At 44.4% G+C, this 17,845-nt stretch overlaps 1 protein-coding gene across 1 annotated transcript in view; it reads right to left on the bottom strand.

The window, feature by feature from the left end:
- EPB41L3 (erythrocyte membrane protein band 4.1 like 3) overlaps positions 1–7,433 on the bottom strand; it is a 143,289-nt gene extending 135,856 nt beyond the window's left edge. The window contains exon 1 of the mRNA XM_064434209.1: positions 7,237–7,433. The gene's annotated coding sequence lies outside the window, so the exon portion shown is untranslated. The remainder of the gene's footprint in view (positions 1–7,236) is intronic.
- Between the last annotated feature and the right edge of the window lie 10,412 nt (positions 7,434–17,845).

Genomic DNA, 17,845 nt, shown 5'->3' with positions numbered 1-17,845 from the left:
CAATAGCACTCAATCTCATAACATGACACTATTTCAAATTAATCCAGAGCATGTTAATTCCTTCACCTTTGCCAGTGATAAAACAGAATAAGGGAAAAAAAAAACACTCCATCAAAAATAATTTGAGATTTAGTAAGCTTTGCCTGTTGCATTGACAAAACCAACACTGCAAAAATAGCCCTAGCTTTCATCAAGCACAACTTCCAATACATAACATACTTCCTCTTTCTCCCAAGCAAGTAAGAGAAATTCATTTTTCAGACTCACCAAAATTATCCATATTCCAGGAGGCAGCCGTTCATCCAGTTTGTGAAATCCATGGTTTCAGCACAGTCATAGCCATCAGCAGGAAAATGAAGAGAAAAAGAAGAAAAAAAAAACTTCTTGAGATTCAATGAACAAATACAACACTACTGCTTTTTGTTAAGTCTGCATTAAAAGACAGTTTCAGGTAACTCATTAAATGGACTCAACATAAACAACCCTCCACTCTTCAATTTAATCTAGAAAGAAATAAAAGACCCCCATAATATCAATGTTCATAAAAGAATAATAGTTACAGTCTAATAAAGATCTGTCAAGGCTGACCTCAGAAGGAATATTTTGTGAGGGGGGGAAAATATCTTTTTAGGAAAAAAAAAACCTTCTACTGTACTTCCCCCAACAGGTGTGCAATATCACAAATAGAAAAAGGTGTATTATTTTCTCTTATACTGCTGACATTTCGAAATCCTTGATGAGGAGATGTAACATTTGGCAAGGAAGTAAGGCAAAGCTACCACAGTGACTGCTCAGTTTCAGAATCCTCAGTCAGGGATGGGGGATTGGCAATTTATTCTTTGCAATTAAAGGGGCCTACAGCCTAGCCCACAGCTGAGTATCTATGCACTATTACACATCTGCAAACCATCAAGAACACCCAAGCTGAAACAACTTTTTTTTTTTTTTCAATTTGGACTTTGAACAGTGTCTGAGTGACCAAACTCAGTGTGTGTCACTTCTCTCCTACTAATAAAAACCCAAGAAAGAATTTTACAGCTTTCCCAGGCTCAACATTGATTTCTTTTGGCAACTGTTCCAAAACAGTCGACAAATTTAGCATTCCGGCTTTTTCTTTGCTTTTCTGTTTGGTTGGTTTTTTTTTTTTAATTATTAATCCTTTGGAGACAAAATGCTTCAAAGAGATCAGTACAAAATACCAACTGCTATGGGTTAACCTAAACAAACTGCATGTGTGTATGTAAGGGCAGACAAAGGCATGCTCTTCTTTTGCCTAGAGAAATCAATTACATGTGCAAGTTCAGGAAGTGCACAAGGTCTTGAGTGCAGGCAAGGAGAGTGCTGAAGCTTGTGGTGGAAGGAAAGGAAGCAGTGAAGGAAATGCTGTCATCATCTCCGAGGAGCTCTGTGACCATCAGATTGATCAGCAAGCCAAGGCTGACAAGATGTCAAAAAGCCAGAGGCCATTGCAAAGTCCCTTGCAACAGATTGGGGTATATCTTCTCAGTTCACATGTTCCAACCATCCAAATTCTCCAAACCAACTGTTCTCAGGTACACTCATCCTCACAACTCAATGCTCTTCTGCTGGGTCCCAGTAAAGGCACTTCCATTTTCACCTCCATAAATCTCAAGGCAACTCAGGAGGGCAGTGAGCCACCACCACAGCCCCTGATGTGGTTTCCATTTGATCTCTCCAGAAACTATGCCATATGAAGGCAAATTTATCTGTTGGTGTCAAAAAACAAAACTAAACTGGCACAAGCAACTAATCTGCAGCTCCCCCCTACTCGATGGATAATGGCTCATGAGTTACCTCCTCCTCAGCCTTCACGGCCCATTAATAAGACAGCACGAAAGGCTGCAGAAAAAGGAAGATGACTGCTCACATATTTATCACTTTGCTAGCAAACAACTTTTTGTTGTTGTTGTTGCTGTTTTTGTAGGAGTGCTTTTACAGTAGGAGCCATTCCTGTCCCTTCATTGGAGAGGAAAGGGAAAAGAGATTGCAAAAGATTTGCCTTCATTTCTGATTTCTCTTGTCAGTCTTGTGTACCCCAGTCCTCCCCCAGAGCTGCAACCATGCCCCATTACTGTCAGTGTGACTGTAGTTACAGATTGCCCTCAATAAATTACCTGTCTTTTACCTCTGCAAGGGAAGCTGAAATTACTGGGAGAACATTTTTACTGGAGCAGACCTGACTCCAAGGTGCTCCCAAGGACTGTAAAAAGGCTATTGAGTCACCTGACTGCATGGGATTTCATATTAAGGAAAGTGAGATTTTGATGGTGGCATGGAGCAAGCTTAACATTAACGAATTTATCAGGATAGGAGAGGTCACATGAAAGCAGATGTTGAGTAGGTGGGAATGGCGGGAAACATGGTGTGCAAAAACACGAGGAAGGAACAAAACAAAAATGTATGGATGACTCAGAGCTGGCAGAATTCGTGCAGGAGAGCTGCTGAACTGGTTTGTTTAGAATGGGGAGGGAACAGGAGAGCAGCATACCCATTGACAATACTGCAGATACACTTCTGAGTGAAAACAAGAGGTGGTTGTTGAAGTTTGACACGTTATAAGGGGCAGAGTTCTATTAACAGCTCAGAAGGTTTGTAGGGGGGAAAAAAGGTTACAATATGCCATAATGGGATGGACAAATGAATGAGATGTAAATTGCCTCGAGAATTGCAGCAGCATCCACTGCCTACACCACATGCCAGTTGCTTGGGTCAGAGGGAGGAGAGATACATAAGAGCAAGACCACAGGGACATTCTGCATTTCCCCTGCTCCTCTTCACATACTATTTTTGCATGACACTGGTTATGAAACTGAAAACGTTGGTTCAGCTTCAGGCAGCAATTTTAGGGTCAATTGCTTCTTCACCAGACACTGAAATCACAATTTGTCAAGCATCAAATTAACTGTGAACGTTTTAGGGGACAGTGAACTTGAGTTATGCATTATTATTGGGTCCCCTTCCTCAAAAACCTATCTTGTAATCCCTCTTGATATGGCAGGTGTTTTTTTTTTTTGCTAGAATCACACTTTAAGATGAACTCTGCAATTACACTACTTGCTTTTTGCTCCATCAACTCATTCCTGACTGTTATGCACTCTTGAAAGTACAGATCTCAAGTGGTGGAATACGCTTTCAAAACCATGTGAAGCGTTTTATCAATTTATCACAAGAGTACATCAATATAGGTTTTCCAGCTGAAAGCATTTAAAAGTTTCCTGAAAACTTTTATAGTTCAGCTTGGACCCACTCCTAATCCACAGACAGGGTAAAATACTCATCTGGCACCAGCACAGCACAAAATAAGTAAGCAATAAAGCCTTAATGAGGTTAGCTGTCCAACAAAGCCCCAGTACCCAGGGCTGTGCATCTTTCCCTAATTCTGTCAGTACAACACAGAACTACAAGCCTTGGTGCTGCAACTGCTATCACTCTGTTTTAGCTGAATTAAACTGGTGTTTAAACATCATTCCAGCCAATGCCCCAGCAGGCTAGGAGAGATGGAAGCTACTGGAAGCTGGAAAGTCATTGCTGGGAATGATGTCAGATTTGGATTTATTGTGTCACCTTGAGTAGCAATTCTGGGTCAGAATCAAACTTTTATATTTTACTCTTCTATGCAAATGTTAGAGAGTGAATATGAAAAATGTATTCTTTAAAACAGAAAAAAAAAAGAGTCCATTAATATTCTTCAAGTCCTATAGGTCTGCAGTTAATTTAAATGAGAAGTGATATTTTGTATCCAGGTGGGATGCTCATAAATCTTTTGGACATATGTGAGTTAAGATGAAGAAAAATATGAAATCAGCAGCGCTGTGAAGATTTTACATGTAAGTGATACATGACAAAGTTGAGTTTGGTTTGTTGGGCCTCCATTTCAGTTCTACCTCCCCAGGCTGGTATCTGACCATTGAGGAGCTTGTGAAAGCTTACCACACCACGAGCCATGAGCTATGCAGCTGAAAATTCCCACTTGCCTTCAGTGAACAAAGGCAGCATTAAGCATCAGCACTGCCAAAATTTCCCCTTTACCCCTGAAATACAAAGCCCAAGTGATGTTTGAGTGTCACCCAACACAAGCTGTGCTAAGTCCTCAAAGGTGAGGAACTTCAGGTCTGTCTTAGCAAGGTTTCATCCAAGAAGATGTCTGTGGAAAAGCTGTACACCTGCATGCAAATAAACACGTACATAAACATAGCATATGTATGTAAACACAAATGCATCGTGCATATGTGTAAACGATGGATAATTGACATAAAGCGGCTCAGCACCCAGCAGGTGGCACTCCTACCCTGAGCTCCCGAGGCTGGGACTCCTCACTGCTCTACAGGAGGCACCATCTCACTCAGAGGTAAAGCCACCACGGGCACTAAAGCACTCACCACCCTTTTGCAAGGCCTGATGTGTCAAGTCCAGCATCTGGGCCAAAATCCCATTTAGCTTACTGGCCAGGCACCCCCTCCATTAATTCCCCCGGCAGCTGCAGGGCTTCCCCTTGACTGCTGCTGATTCTCAAGTGCTCTTGCAGCCTTTCCAGAGGAGCAGCATTTTGGGCACTGAAAGGGTTCTGGAATATTTTCCATATAGAAGCTTCACATTATGACATCAAGAACAATACAACTAAATGTAAAGCTTCCTTCAGACTTCATCACTTCTTTTCTCCATTTGACACACCCAACTAGCTTCCAATTAGTTCCACTAATAATTTGGGCTTTTGAAGATCTTATGAATGAGCAAATCAGAACTGGCAGAGGAAATGCTGTTTTCCTTTGATTAAAATTAAAGATTTGTTTTCACCCTAGACTTAAGTATCACTATCATATGTACATTCTTAATACACCTCCTTCTAAAGCTGAGTGGTGCTTCAACTTCAGCTGAGTGGGTTTGTTTTTAAAAAAATATTTTCCTTTCCAATTCAATATTCCACCCATCTCCCTTCCTTCTTAAAAAAAAAAAATAAAACCCAAAAAAACCCCAATAAAATCAGTTTAGAAGCATCAATTTGAAAACATCAGCTCTTTGTGGAGCAGTGCTGTTCCCTGTTACGAGAATGCTTCATGTCAGATTGAAAGATACCTTTCCAAGGTCATTTCATGTTCCAGTGGGTTTGTTATGAAGTTGTGGAATGGCAGATAAGGTTGCCTGAGATAGTAAAGTGCCTTCCTAAGCTAGTTCTGGGCAGTAATGTGCAACCAATATTTGAGCAAGGGACTTCAAGAAACTTCATATGCTGAAATAAATGCTGCTGCAGGAAGGACAGAAGTAGTACCGAGATAGTGATAATCTGTTTCCCAATTTAAAAAAAAAATTAAAAAAGGGGAAAATGCCATTTTCTTGACATGTTTGCAAGAACTGCACACGTTTATGGCACTTGGCAAAGGTTGAGTGCTTCTAGGAACATTAGGGGGTGTCTCTTCAGCAAGGTAAAATAGCCAACCCTGTGTAATAATGAGGATTTAATGATAAAAACTGCTCAATTCTGAATCAATAGCGATGCCTTCAAATTCCAAGAACAAGGATACAAGAGTAGCTCCCTATTAAGTACCGGGAACAATAATTTACAAGGTTAAAAAGGGGGGAGAAAAAAAAAAGGTGCATATCTAAGAACAGTTCTTTGAAAGTCTTGTAGTTACAAGTGTGAGGGATGATGAGCCAGTATTTTTAGACTGCTTCTAACAGATCCCAAAAATGGAGGAAACCATAAAACAGTATCCTCTTAGCAAGCTTTTAATACTGCCTGAGCCTATCCCAAACTCTGAAAAAAGGTAAGCATCTGGCAGCACACTGAATTGCGTGCCACCATTTCAGCCATCATACTAGGGACTAAATCCTTCCCTGGAAGTAACAGAGTAACAAACATGCAAACTCCAGAGAGAAGCGGCGGGGGGGAAGATCCTCCTGACAAATGCTTAGCTACATCTTAACGTGGTTTAAAGCTTGATGAAGCTTTCCACCCGTTTGGAATACAAAAATACAAGTATTTGGCATGGAAACAGCCCTAACAAAAGGGTAGGGGAGCCTGAGGGGGTGTTTTTTCAAGTCCCAAATGAGCATTTTGGGGGTCCAACAGCCTGACAGGAAAAAGATTAGAAAAATGGCCACCCAGCACTGAACTATGCACAAAATGCAGAGTTTCGGCGCTTCCAGTTCTGCATTGCACCCTGCGCTCCCAGCCCCCCGCATTCCCACAGGCTCCCAAAGGCCCCCGGCTCCCCCACGCCGCTGTCCACTGCCGGGGAGCGGGGGGGCTACGGCCCCTCGGCGCTATCTGCAGCCACCCCCGGGGCTCCATTACTACTACTTTTCATTTTCCTGCTAGTATCACTTTTCTAATGAATCGCTGTTACTACAGAAATGTAAATGTCACCAGCTGAGTAGTTCGGGGTTTTTTTAAACATCCGAAAAGGTAGGGGAAAGGGGGGAGGGGAGGTGGGGAACACCTCATCAATATCCACTATTAAACATTTTTAACGCTAAAGCAGCACCGACCCCGCCGCCCGCAAAACCTTGCGGCTTCACCACGACTGGCCCCAAGCCCCAAAAAGGGGTTTCAGCGCCTCATCAGCACCGACTGGGCTCAGCAGCGGATGCTCCCCCGGCCGCGCTCCGGCTTGCGCAGCGCGGCCCCTCCGCGCCCCCGCAGCCCGCCCCCGCCGCGCACCGCGCGCAACTTTGCGGGCGCTGCCGCGTCCCAGCGCCCGGGCTGATCTTCCGCGGGAGATGCTGCGCTCCGCGGAGGGCAGAAAGGCGAGAAGGGCGGCTGAGGGACAGGGTCCGGCAGGAGCCGTAGCCCGCCTGCGGCACTCTCGCGCCGCACCGCCGGGCGCCGCGCATCCCGCGCCGCACCGCGGGCAGCAAGCCCGCCCCGCCACCGGAGCGGGGGCAAACCCTGCCCGGGGACCCACGGCAAGGACGAGTGGGGGCACGGGACTGCCAAAAGGAGAAAGGCGGAGAGGGGAATGGAAACAGGCGAAGAGACGCCCCCGCGCCGCAGCCCCGCGCCCCAGCCCTGCCTGCCCGCGCAGCGGCGCGGAGCGATGCGCAGCGGCAGCGCGCCCCGCGGGGCAGCGCACGCCCCTCGGCCCTCCCCGCTGACCTCGAGCCAAGGACAGCTCGGCGGTCCCGCTGCGCATCGCGACCCGCGGGCCCCGCTGAGCGGAGCCAGGCCAGGGCGGCAGCAAGGGCGGCCGGGGAAGCGAGGGGAGCGGGGGCTCTCACCTGAGCCTGTCCCGGGAGGTGCTCTCCGCCGCCGCTGCGCGAGGGACGCGGCTCCTGCCTCTCGCCACGAAGAAGGCTGGTCCCGACAGCCCCGGCCCGGCGAAGTTACGCGCCGTCGCGGAGCCGGGCTCCCACCTGCAGCGCCCGTCAGACTCCGGCAGCCGGCACGGCTCGGCTCGGCACCGCACGGCTCGGCCCGCCCCCCTCCTCCCCATTGGAGCCGCCGCCGCCCCGCCTCCGCCCGCCCGCCCGGAGCGCCCGCGGGGGCGGCGGTGGCAGCGCGCTGCGGGACCCTCCCGCTCGCGGAGCTGGCGGCCGGGACAGGTGAGGAAGTGTGCGAGGCACCGGCTCCTCTTGCCACCCCACCACGGTCCCTGGTTTGGCTTGGTTCTTTGGTATTTTTTTTTTTTTTTTTTCTTTTCTGTGGGAAGAAGGAAAGTACTAAAAGCGGGTCCGTGAGGTTACTTTATGCCGGTGTTTCGTGCTGTTTGGCTTACGCGGAGCTCCTTGCCGCAGCAGGCGCTGAGAGGCTTTGATGCCGCCCGGCCCGAACCGTCTGAACGTGGTCACTAATGACCCGAGCAGGCAGCGGCAGCTCAGGCAGGATGTCACAGGGTGAGTAGTCCGTGACAGATCCAGGGAAACCACAAACTTCTGTGCAACAGCTTGAGGATAGGGCCGTTGGTCTTTTCGAGGGCTTCTGGAGCGATGCTGCCTACAAAAAAATCCTGAGCACCTCATCCTTTCAGTCTGTTTTTCTATTTAAATTATAGGTAGCCCCTTCACAAGTGCACTTTAGACACATAGAAGGACAGCATTTGGGAGCTGTGGGACAGAAACAAGAATGCAGCTGCACTCGTGGGAGTTTGAAAAAGCAGTTTCCAAATAGTGGAAATTCCCCCTTAGATTTGGGAGCAACCACCCTGAAATTCTGGGGAAGTGAGGTTGCAGTTCCTGGGAACACAACTGTATCAAGACAGATATTTTCAGTCACATTTGGGGGTGATGGGAATACCCATACAGTAGTGAGAATTTCCTGGACCAAAGCACACAGAGGAAGAACCAGAACCACTCTCAGCTGACTTGTCTTTGGCAAAATAGTAGTGAGATGTCCCTCCAGACAAGCGGAAGACTGTTCCCAGACCAGGAGCTTTGGGTGTCATGCCTAAGTCATTAACACCAAGATTATACCTGACCCTGCCAAGGTTTGTAAATCACGCTGAGGCTGACTTATCCCCCGTGGGAGGCAGCCAGAATTGCTGCATTTAGAAAGCCTGCTGGCTATGGAGTGCCCAGCAAATCCCGCGGCTCAGCAGCAGGGAAGGCCGTCTCCCTTCCCGGAGGAGACAAGCGACAGGGCAGGGAGGGCTGTGTCCCACAGGCCAGGGTGCAAGGCAGTGGTAGGAAGGGCTGTGGCGTCCCTTGGTTTCCAGCCAGCAGCCCCTGCTGGGACTTCTGCCTGAAGTTTGCCCACAGTGCAAATAATTGCTGAGATCCATCACATGTAGTCTTAAGAGTTCAAAGGATACCCGTGGGGGAGATCTCCTCGGGAGGCGGGGCACGGTGTGCCAGCTACCAGTGGCAAAGGTTGAAGTTCCAATGGGGAAAAGTTTTGTTCAGCACATGAGATAATTTTCTCTGATAAGTTATGCTTAGGTCGGCTCAGAGAGAACATCCTGCTATTGAAGGGAGTTGTGTGGCAAGCAAATTTCCTGGGTGCCTGCATTTGTGGGGGTTTTTTGTTTTGCTTTGTTGGTTTTTTAAATTTTATTTATTTATTTATTTTTACTGTGGATCTATGTACAGCTATTGACTTTTACAGCTTTGCAAATTGATATGCAAGAAGTGCACAGGACGAGGTGAGCGAGTTGGGACACGACCCTGGCCGATGCATCAGCAGGAATCCAGTGATGTCAGTGGAGACACAGCTCCAGCTGGGAGCGGTGAGGCCAGGCTGCCCAGCAGGAGCAGGGCTGCCAGGCAAGCAGTGAAGCTGTGAGCAGGAAAGTGGCACTGCCATGCCCCACAGATTTCCCCTGGTTATTGCAGAATGGGCTGACTGTGCACCCCACACTACAAGGGGTTTCTTATCTCTGCTAAGTTCTGCTCTTGGAAGGAGCCACGTTGTAGAACAAGTGAGTGCTAGGTTTGGGAAGGCTCCTGGGGAAAGCTGGTGCTTTGCCAAGGTGGCAGCAGGTACCTGGGGCTTTAGGGTAACTGGCTTCAGGTAATTCATAAGCTATCACCCAGCCCTGGGACAAAATGGCTGAAGCGTATTTTGTTCTGCTGATGTGGGAAAAGGCCACACCAGTCCCTGTTGGAGAGGCATTAATTAAAGGAACTAATGGCGAGTTCCTAAAATATCTATCGGAGTGATCAGGATGTCTGCTGAGAGAAATCTGACTTGCTGGGCTTCAAGTTGTGCCAAGCCATTGTGTTCATCAGGAAATGAGGGTGTTCTGGGGCAGGTAAAACAGAAATAAATCAAGCTGACCCTCCGCTGCTGCTTTCTGCTCCTATTTCCAAAGCCACGTTTCAGGAGGTGGCTTACATACATTTGTTACATCGTTACTTAATAGGATGTAACAGCTCTAAGCTTTTTTTTTTTTTTTTTTTTTTTTTTTTTTTTTTTTTTTTTGCTTATGTTGTTAGTGGTTTTAGCACACTGTACGGGAGTCTCTCCTTACTAAAATTAGCATCCTAAGCACCCCTTTCTGAAACTCCCCTGCCAAGTATTCCCTGCAAAGTCTGCATTAGAAGAATGTTAATCTGATTTACAGTAACCTGACATGACAACTTGTGGTAATAGGTGGTAAAAAGTTGAATCCTTGCAACAGAGAGCAAGGATATGAACGTGGGATATCCCAGGAGGCTGGCTCAGGAGAGCACTGAGCCCGTGAGTACAGGGTGATGAATGAAGGGAAGAATTTGCAGCATCACTCTAAAGAGCCATTTACACCAGAGAGCGTCATTATTTCCACACATTTCAGCGGTTCCTAGTGTGGGCTGACCTCATATATCCAAACTTTTATGGGCCCTCTGTATTATTTGTGTGGCAGAGGTGGGGTTTTTTTTACTTTAAATGAACCCAATTATGCTTCATCAACCCAATAATAATGCTTCGTCTGCCACTGCTTATTAGCACACTTCCAAGAGATCAGGTGGTGGGAGAGGGACTGGCGGCAACTGAACTTCATACTCTGAAGAAGGAGTCCAACATTTTCCTGAGATCCATGCTCTGACAGTGAGCACAGAGGTGCAGATTTGCAATTAAGTTTAGGTTCACATCATAGTGGTAATGAATACTATAGTAATATACCATGCAGATGGTGGTTTCTTTGCAGAAAGACCTTCCTGAACAGTCTCTGCATTCCCACCATCACTGGCATGTCAGCTGGCAGCACTGGCTATTGGCATCCTCTGGCCCCAGGGACATCCTGCTGACCTTCCACCATGGCACCAATCCTCGCTGCTGTGCCATGGCAACATGTTCCTGAAAAGTATCTTGGTGTGACAGCTCACCTGCTTACAGCAAAATCCAAGAGCACTTGTTTAAATGCTCCGTTTCCAGTAAAGGAAACCCTACACCACAGAAGGAGCTTTGTCTCTGCCTGGTCATTTTAAATTGGGGTTTGTTAGAGGGACCAGGGCAGTGTTTGTTATAATTTGCCAGTCCCTGAGGATTGCTTTCAAACTGGAGACCATTATTACCTGAGATTAGAGCTATTCCCAGCTTTATTTTTATACCATCATCAGTGCACTTGATGTTTGAAGACAAAAAGACAGGAAAAGGCAGCATCCCTTCCCCAGCTAATATAGAGTTTGGTGACTGAAAGAGATTTATTGAAATCAATGTGCACTTTACCATCGATTTCTTTGTGCAGTGAGGCCTCCTTTAAAGCTTGTCAGCTTTTCCTTGTAAAGCTGAAATGAGACTAACCTGATGTATCAACAGTGAGTAGTTTGAAGTGATACTTCTCTTTCTCTCTTTCTCTCTCTCTTTTTCTCTCTCCAGGCTTCTGAGACACCACAAAATAACTTTTATTTAAACATGTATTTATCCCATTTACTGACGGTGTCCAAACTGCCTAAAAAAATAAAAACTGCATGCAAAATTCAATTTAGCATTGGCAGGGGACTTGACCAGATGATCTAACTGGTCGTTTATTGCTAGCTATGACTATAATTGCATGTCCAAATCATGCTGTTTAAAATTTTAAATTCAACCCACACCATATTTTCACTCAGTGAAAGGAATTTACTTTAGCATCATTCTTTGCCCATGTCAGGAGAGCAATTTTTCACTGATGATAAGAAAATGTCATTTTTTGTTTTAAAATTGCAAATGAAAAAGCCATTTCTATGTCTCCTGGGCTTTTATTTATTGATTGTCTCATTATTTAGTGAATAATTTTTATTAATTTTATAATAATAACAGTCTGTAGTGAATATCCTTTGAATTATACAGAAAAGACTTTAAATAAACTATTTTTAATTATGATCTTGTTATAATGTCATCAAATGCTGCTTTTTCAGGCTCCATAGCTTGACCCCTAAAAAGAACAGCATGAAATACATTATTTGTCATTTTAAGGGGACTGACAGGCTTCTGCAATGAGGTGACCTGCACAGTGGATGAAGGGAGAGCAGTGGACATTGTTTACCCTGAAACATTTCCAGGCAAGAAAGGCATTTGACATTATTTCCTGTAAAACCCTCATAAATAAGCTGTCAATGTATACTTTAGGTAAAAGGACAGTGAGGTGGACTGAAAACTGTCTGAATGACCAGGTGCAGAGTGTTGTGGTCATTGGCAGTAGGTGCAGTTGAGGACAAGTCCCTAGCACACAAGGGCTCAGTGTTGGGGGCCAGCGCCTTGTAGCCTCTTCATTAATGATTGGGATGATGGGGCAGAATACAACTCTGAAGATGAGATAAAACTGGGAGGAGTGGCAGATACACCAGAAGTTTGTGTGGCCATCCAGAGGGACCTTGACAGGCAGGAGAAATGGGCAGGAAAGAATCTCATGTACTTCAATAAAAAGTAATTGCAAAGTGTGACTAGAGAGTATCAACCCCAAGCACCAGTACAGGCTGGGGGTTGATCAGCTGTGATCAGCTGGATCACTCCGGACGTTCTGATGGGCCTGGAGGTTCTGATGTATGAGCAGAGAAGGTCCTGGAGGTTCTGACATATGAGCAGTTGATCACCAGCCAGGAATGTGACCTTCATTGCAGCAACTGGCCCTTGCTGCAAAGATGGTCAGTGGCACCTTGGGCTCATGAGGAGGCATGTAGCCAACAGGCCAAAGGTGGTGATCCTTCCCTCTGCTCAGCACTGGTGAGGCCACAGCTGGAGTGCTGGGTCCAGCTCTGGGCTCGCCAGTACAGGAAAGAACAGACATACTGCAGAGGTCCAGCTACTGGCCCTAAAGATCATTAATGCATCTGAGTTTCTGAGGTGGGAGGAGAGGCTCAGGGAGCAGGGACTGCTCAGTCTGGTAAAGAGAAAGGGCATCTTACATATGTATGTCAAGACCTGAAGGGAAGAAACAAAGTTGAGACAGGCTCTCTTCAGTGATTCGCAGTGCCAGGACAAGAGGCAGCTGGCACAAATTAAATCACAAAGAATTCCATCTGAACACAAAACCCCACATTTTTTACAGCGATGGCAGTCAAACACTGGCACGGGTTGCCTAGAGAGGTTGTGGAGTTTCCCTCCTAGAAAATATTTAAAAGCCATCTGGACAGGGCCTTGGGCAATCTGCTGTAGGTGTCCCTGCTTGAGCAAGGGGGTTGGACAAGGTGACCTCCAGAGGTCCTTTCCAACCTCAGCCACTCGGTGATTCTGTGAGTAATTCGGATACCGCACAGAGCACATTCTTCCTGCTTCTCAATGAGAAAACAACAAATGGCTCCACTGCAATTCCATTTTCTGACTTTGATGAACGGAAATATGTTACGCATCATTAACAGCATGCCAGCATATTAAAACCATATTATGCTTGTAAAATAAAGAGCATTTTTTTCATCTATTGCCATCAAATTTATTTCTGAGTTAATCTGAAAAATTAAATAAGTCCACATGGATCTCCCAGTTAGCGCTGCCAAGTATGTATATTCTTTAGTTTGAAATGAAAATACTTCTGTTCAAAGTTTGGGATAGAACACATACGCTCCCATGTTTCAAATTAAAACAAATTAGATGGCTTTCAATAGGAAAGCTACGTCAAAGCGAAGGAGATGGCAGTATTGCAGATTGGCCATTCTGCCTTATAATGGCTCATCAGTCCAGGCCAAAAGTGCAGTAAAACCAGAGAAACATCTGTCCTTGGTCTGGTTGACGTGAATATGCAGGAGGCATATTGTGTTTTTGGACAGAACTGGTGGCTGCCTGCAAGTGTGAAGTCTGGACAATCCCAGACCACACTGAAGTGGAAGGGCATGCTGATCGTCTTTCTTTTAGATGAAATGAAAGAGGAATTAAAGCCTCATTTATTTAGTGGTAATTGAAACAAGACAAGCCACCGCCCAAGGTGCAACACAATATAGGAAGGCTGGATTGGAAGCTCAGCCATATGGCTAGAGGGATTTCACTGGAAATTGGTTGCAAAACCAGGAAATGGGGCATTGATTTAGTTGAAGCTTTGCATTAGCTTGGGGGTGGAAAGAAGCACAAACCAAGCAGGCAACCAGACAGACAGAGTATGTGTGTGGCCCCAGAAAGGTAGCCAAGACCAAATGACTTTTACTTCTTTCCAGCACTGAAAAGCCCAAAAAAAGATCTCACAAACAGGAAGACAGCTTCTAACTCTCTTGTCCTTCTGTGTTTCAGTGGAAAAAATATTTCTATTTTAACAAAGAGATTTTCCCCAACTTGTAAAAACAATGTCGACTTGAAGCAGTCCTAGAACTCTGTGAACTTTGGCTTCCTGCAAGGAGCAGCCTTATCTAACTGCAACACTATATAACCTACAGCACTTAAATCAGTCTTCCATAAAGCAGGCTAGAGTCCCATCCCGCTGTCAATTAGAACTCCTCTCACAAAATAGACTGAAAAGGATGTGTATTGCAGCCTTGGAGCAATACAGCTTCTCCCACAAAGTTATGAAACCTTTCTTCCTTTAGGGATAAACAGTAAAGTAACATCTAATTTGTATGAATAACCCTTTCAGCTGCTTAAATACTTCTAGTCTGACGAATTTTTAAAACCGTTCTGATTTCTCTGAATGTATCTTCCATACCTATTATTTTAGTGCAAACAGTGGAACATGCCATGCTACTATATTTCATATGTCCTACTGTGTTTTTTTAAGATTTGTGATTTCATATCTTTTTCAAAATGGTAAAATATTCGCCAACTGTCCTGTAGATGGTTCTCCAGGTAAGGTTTTATGTCTGATGGTCTGTGGCATGGAAAAATATTCACTTGCTGACAAAGCTGTTCAGTCTACTTATGGTTCTTGTTGAACTGAGAATTTGCAGAAATGCGTAATGGTGCATGGACTATGGGTTTTTCCGTGCCAACTCCATCTCCAAATGTGATGCCATTTGTGTACAGAGCTATCCAGATGTGTGTCACAGCTTGATTTCCTGAGGCTGTCTAGGGAAATGCTTCAAGAGAAGCACTGCTCTCTACCCCAGTGACATGAAAAATCCCTTCAGGATGCTATACAGTAGCAGAGCAGCAAAGCTTCATTACATTTGCTTTTAATGTGTCCCTTTTCAGCTTGTTGAAAATCCATCTTTTCTTCTGAACATGTTCATGAAGCTCACATAAAATGCTTTTTGTCATGTCTGACTAAACCTTTTTTAATTTGATGGTGGAAATTATGCTTCTGTACTCTTAGATGGCTGTTTGTAATTTGGGCTTTTTCACTGATACAACAAAAATAGCTCCAATCTGAAGGTGAAAATTTGAGCCTGCATTTCTGTGCCAACACTCACAGAAGAAGTCTAGCAACACAGGGGGATACAAACATATGCCTTAATCCTCTGAACGAACAGGTGCCTCATAGTTAAAGACAGATGAATACTTATTTGGAATATTATTTGGCATTACTACTCTACTGCAATGCTAAGGACTCATACCCAAAGCACAGCACAGCAGCTCCTCATTTTTGTCTTCTCATGCATCTGGTTTGTGCCAAGGGCTGAGCTGGGATGGGTATGTAGCTCTCTGAAGTGGGAGATAAGCTTTGACATGTAGGGAGAGGGGAGGAGAAGTAGGATTCAGATCCTCAGGAGTTTGGGATGAGCCTACAGATTGAAATCTTACAAACATTTGCAAGTTGCAGACCCTTAGTTTTTTTGTTGGTTGGTTGTTTATTTTTTCCTCTCTCTTGCTTTTCTTTCTGTTTTTTTTTTCTTGACAATGTGCAGTAGTAGGGGCTTATAACTGCCCTTTGCTGTAGCTGGGGATCAGAGGTAGTTCCAAGGCAGGTGCTGTGGTTTGTGGGGCTTGCCCTGCTCTGCTGAGCCTGTGCTCTCCCTCTCCCGGTTCCTGGCCACATCTCAGAGGACAGCCTCCAGCCAGATGGGCACTGCACCTGCTGGCATAGCTGGGCTGGGATGGGTGTGGAGAGCCAGGTCCAGCTGCAGGTAAGGCTGGGCTTGTTTTCATGTGAGCTGCCAGAAGCCTTAGGAGACATTAATCAGAGCATGCTTGTGTAGCTGCCTTTTCATTATTTTCTTTTAAAGCTTTGGCTTTTATAGTTGAAAAAATAAAGATGACAAGTGAACTGAAAACATTCTGAGGATCAGAAAGTTTGTAAAGGTGCTTCCTGACAGCCTTTATATTATGGCTATGTCATTCCTCAATGTCACTTACAGTTACTGTGACAGTTACTATTAAAACCATTTAAATTCTTTTATGTGATTTAGCAGCGTGAATCATGGATTGATTGCAAAAGAATCATCACACATACTTAAAATTCATAATCTGCAGGGCATATTATATGCAAAAATAAAAAATGCTTGAAGCAGGACTGTCTAATGAACTTACATGTGTGTTCAGACCATACTGTTATCCCTCATTAGACCACGGATTTCAAATTCTGGAGAGGAAGGGTTAAACTTCCTGACAGCTGCAAAAGTTATCACAAGACAAGTGGTACATATATCATTAAAAAAATCCAGAAAATCATTTCAGTCCTTCTGCAGTAGTGACTGAAAGAGAGAAGATGGTAATTCCTTCGTGAGATAATATTTGTCTTGGGTGAGTATCAACATGAAATCTGTTTTTAATCTCATTTTCAGTTTCAACAAAAAGGATCAAAACTAATTATTAAAATAGGAACTCAAATATACTTCTTACTTATTACAGTTAAAAAAAAAGATTATTAACATTCATGAGGGCCCTACTTAAAAAACAAAAGACTTCAAGTGAGCTGAAAGATGAAATAGATCCTGCAAACAATAGGTAATGCATAAAGAAATACAGAATAGCATCAATTAGACTCAATAACTACAAATTTGTTGACATGTTTAACTGCTTTTATACAATTTATTAACCCCACACACTAAAATCAAATGCACACAACTGCAAAAGCAGCAGAATGGATATGTCTAAGTTCAACAATTCTTTAACACCTGTAGCATAATTCTTAATCACGTGAGTGGAGGAAAATAGCTTTTCATAACTGAGGGCCTAATTTTTCAGCTATTGCTGGAAAGACAATGGAGACATAAGCAAGGGTACAGCTTGTCCACTTTGGAGTCTTGGCTCATCAGAAGTCAGCAATTAGCTTTAATTATGACTTCTAGCGTGGATATTAATGTGGAGACTAGACATAAAAAAAAATTCTAATTACACAACCTACCTGTAAAATAGTGTGGGGTTTATAGGTGAGACTGAATGGTTACTTCTTGTTGTCATCACTCCAAAAAAGAACATATAAAGAGTATATAAATAGCAGAAGTCCTGTACTCTCAGTTATTAGCAATGTCATAAGGGTCATATGTTTTCTGACTTCTGGGTGTTACTTGTATGCAGACTAGAAAATATATAAAATCCTTAAAGAATAAAAATGAATATACATATCCATATACATATTATTTTAGTGAAAGCCATAACTTTTTCTATGAATTATTTATGGCATTCAGTCCCACTACACGAAGCCTCACACATGTAATCTAGCAGGCTGTCTTGCTTGCAGCGGTTAAACCTTGTTTTGTCAGTCTGTTATTCACAAATGAATTTATATTCTAAAAATCTTTCCAAACTGCTTGCAACCACACCTGCCATCCCATGTCATACATGCCATGTGCCAGAGTCATGGGTAGTGTAAAGGGGTGTGTGGCACTGATTTTGGTGGAGCCCCATGATCCACCCAGGCAGGGAGAAGAGCCTGACACCTGTGCAGGAAACCAGAAAGCCACTGAAAAGTGTGATCAGTTTGGGAAGAAGATCAGACATGTGGTTTATATGTCACCACTCTTCCCATAAGCCTGTGACTGTGCCATTTCAGAGGATGTATTGTGCCTTTCAAGTTAATATTAGAATTAAACTTGTCAGTTTGCATTTACTTCATGACCTTTTATCTTGATAACAGAAACGTGCACATTTTTATGTTGTTTATGAAACTTTTTCAATATGTTTTATGTTCTT

The sequence above is a fragment of the Passer domesticus genome, chromosome 1, assembly GCF_036417665.1.
Source record: "Passer domesticus isolate bPasDom1 chromosome 1, bPasDom1.hap1, whole genome shotgun sequence".
In the NCBI taxonomy this organism is placed as follows: domain Eukaryota; kingdom Metazoa; phylum Chordata; class Aves; order Passeriformes; family Passeridae; genus Passer; species Passer domesticus.
Note: the sequence above shows the minus strand (reverse complement) of the source record. Positions and strands in the feature narration are given on the sequence as shown.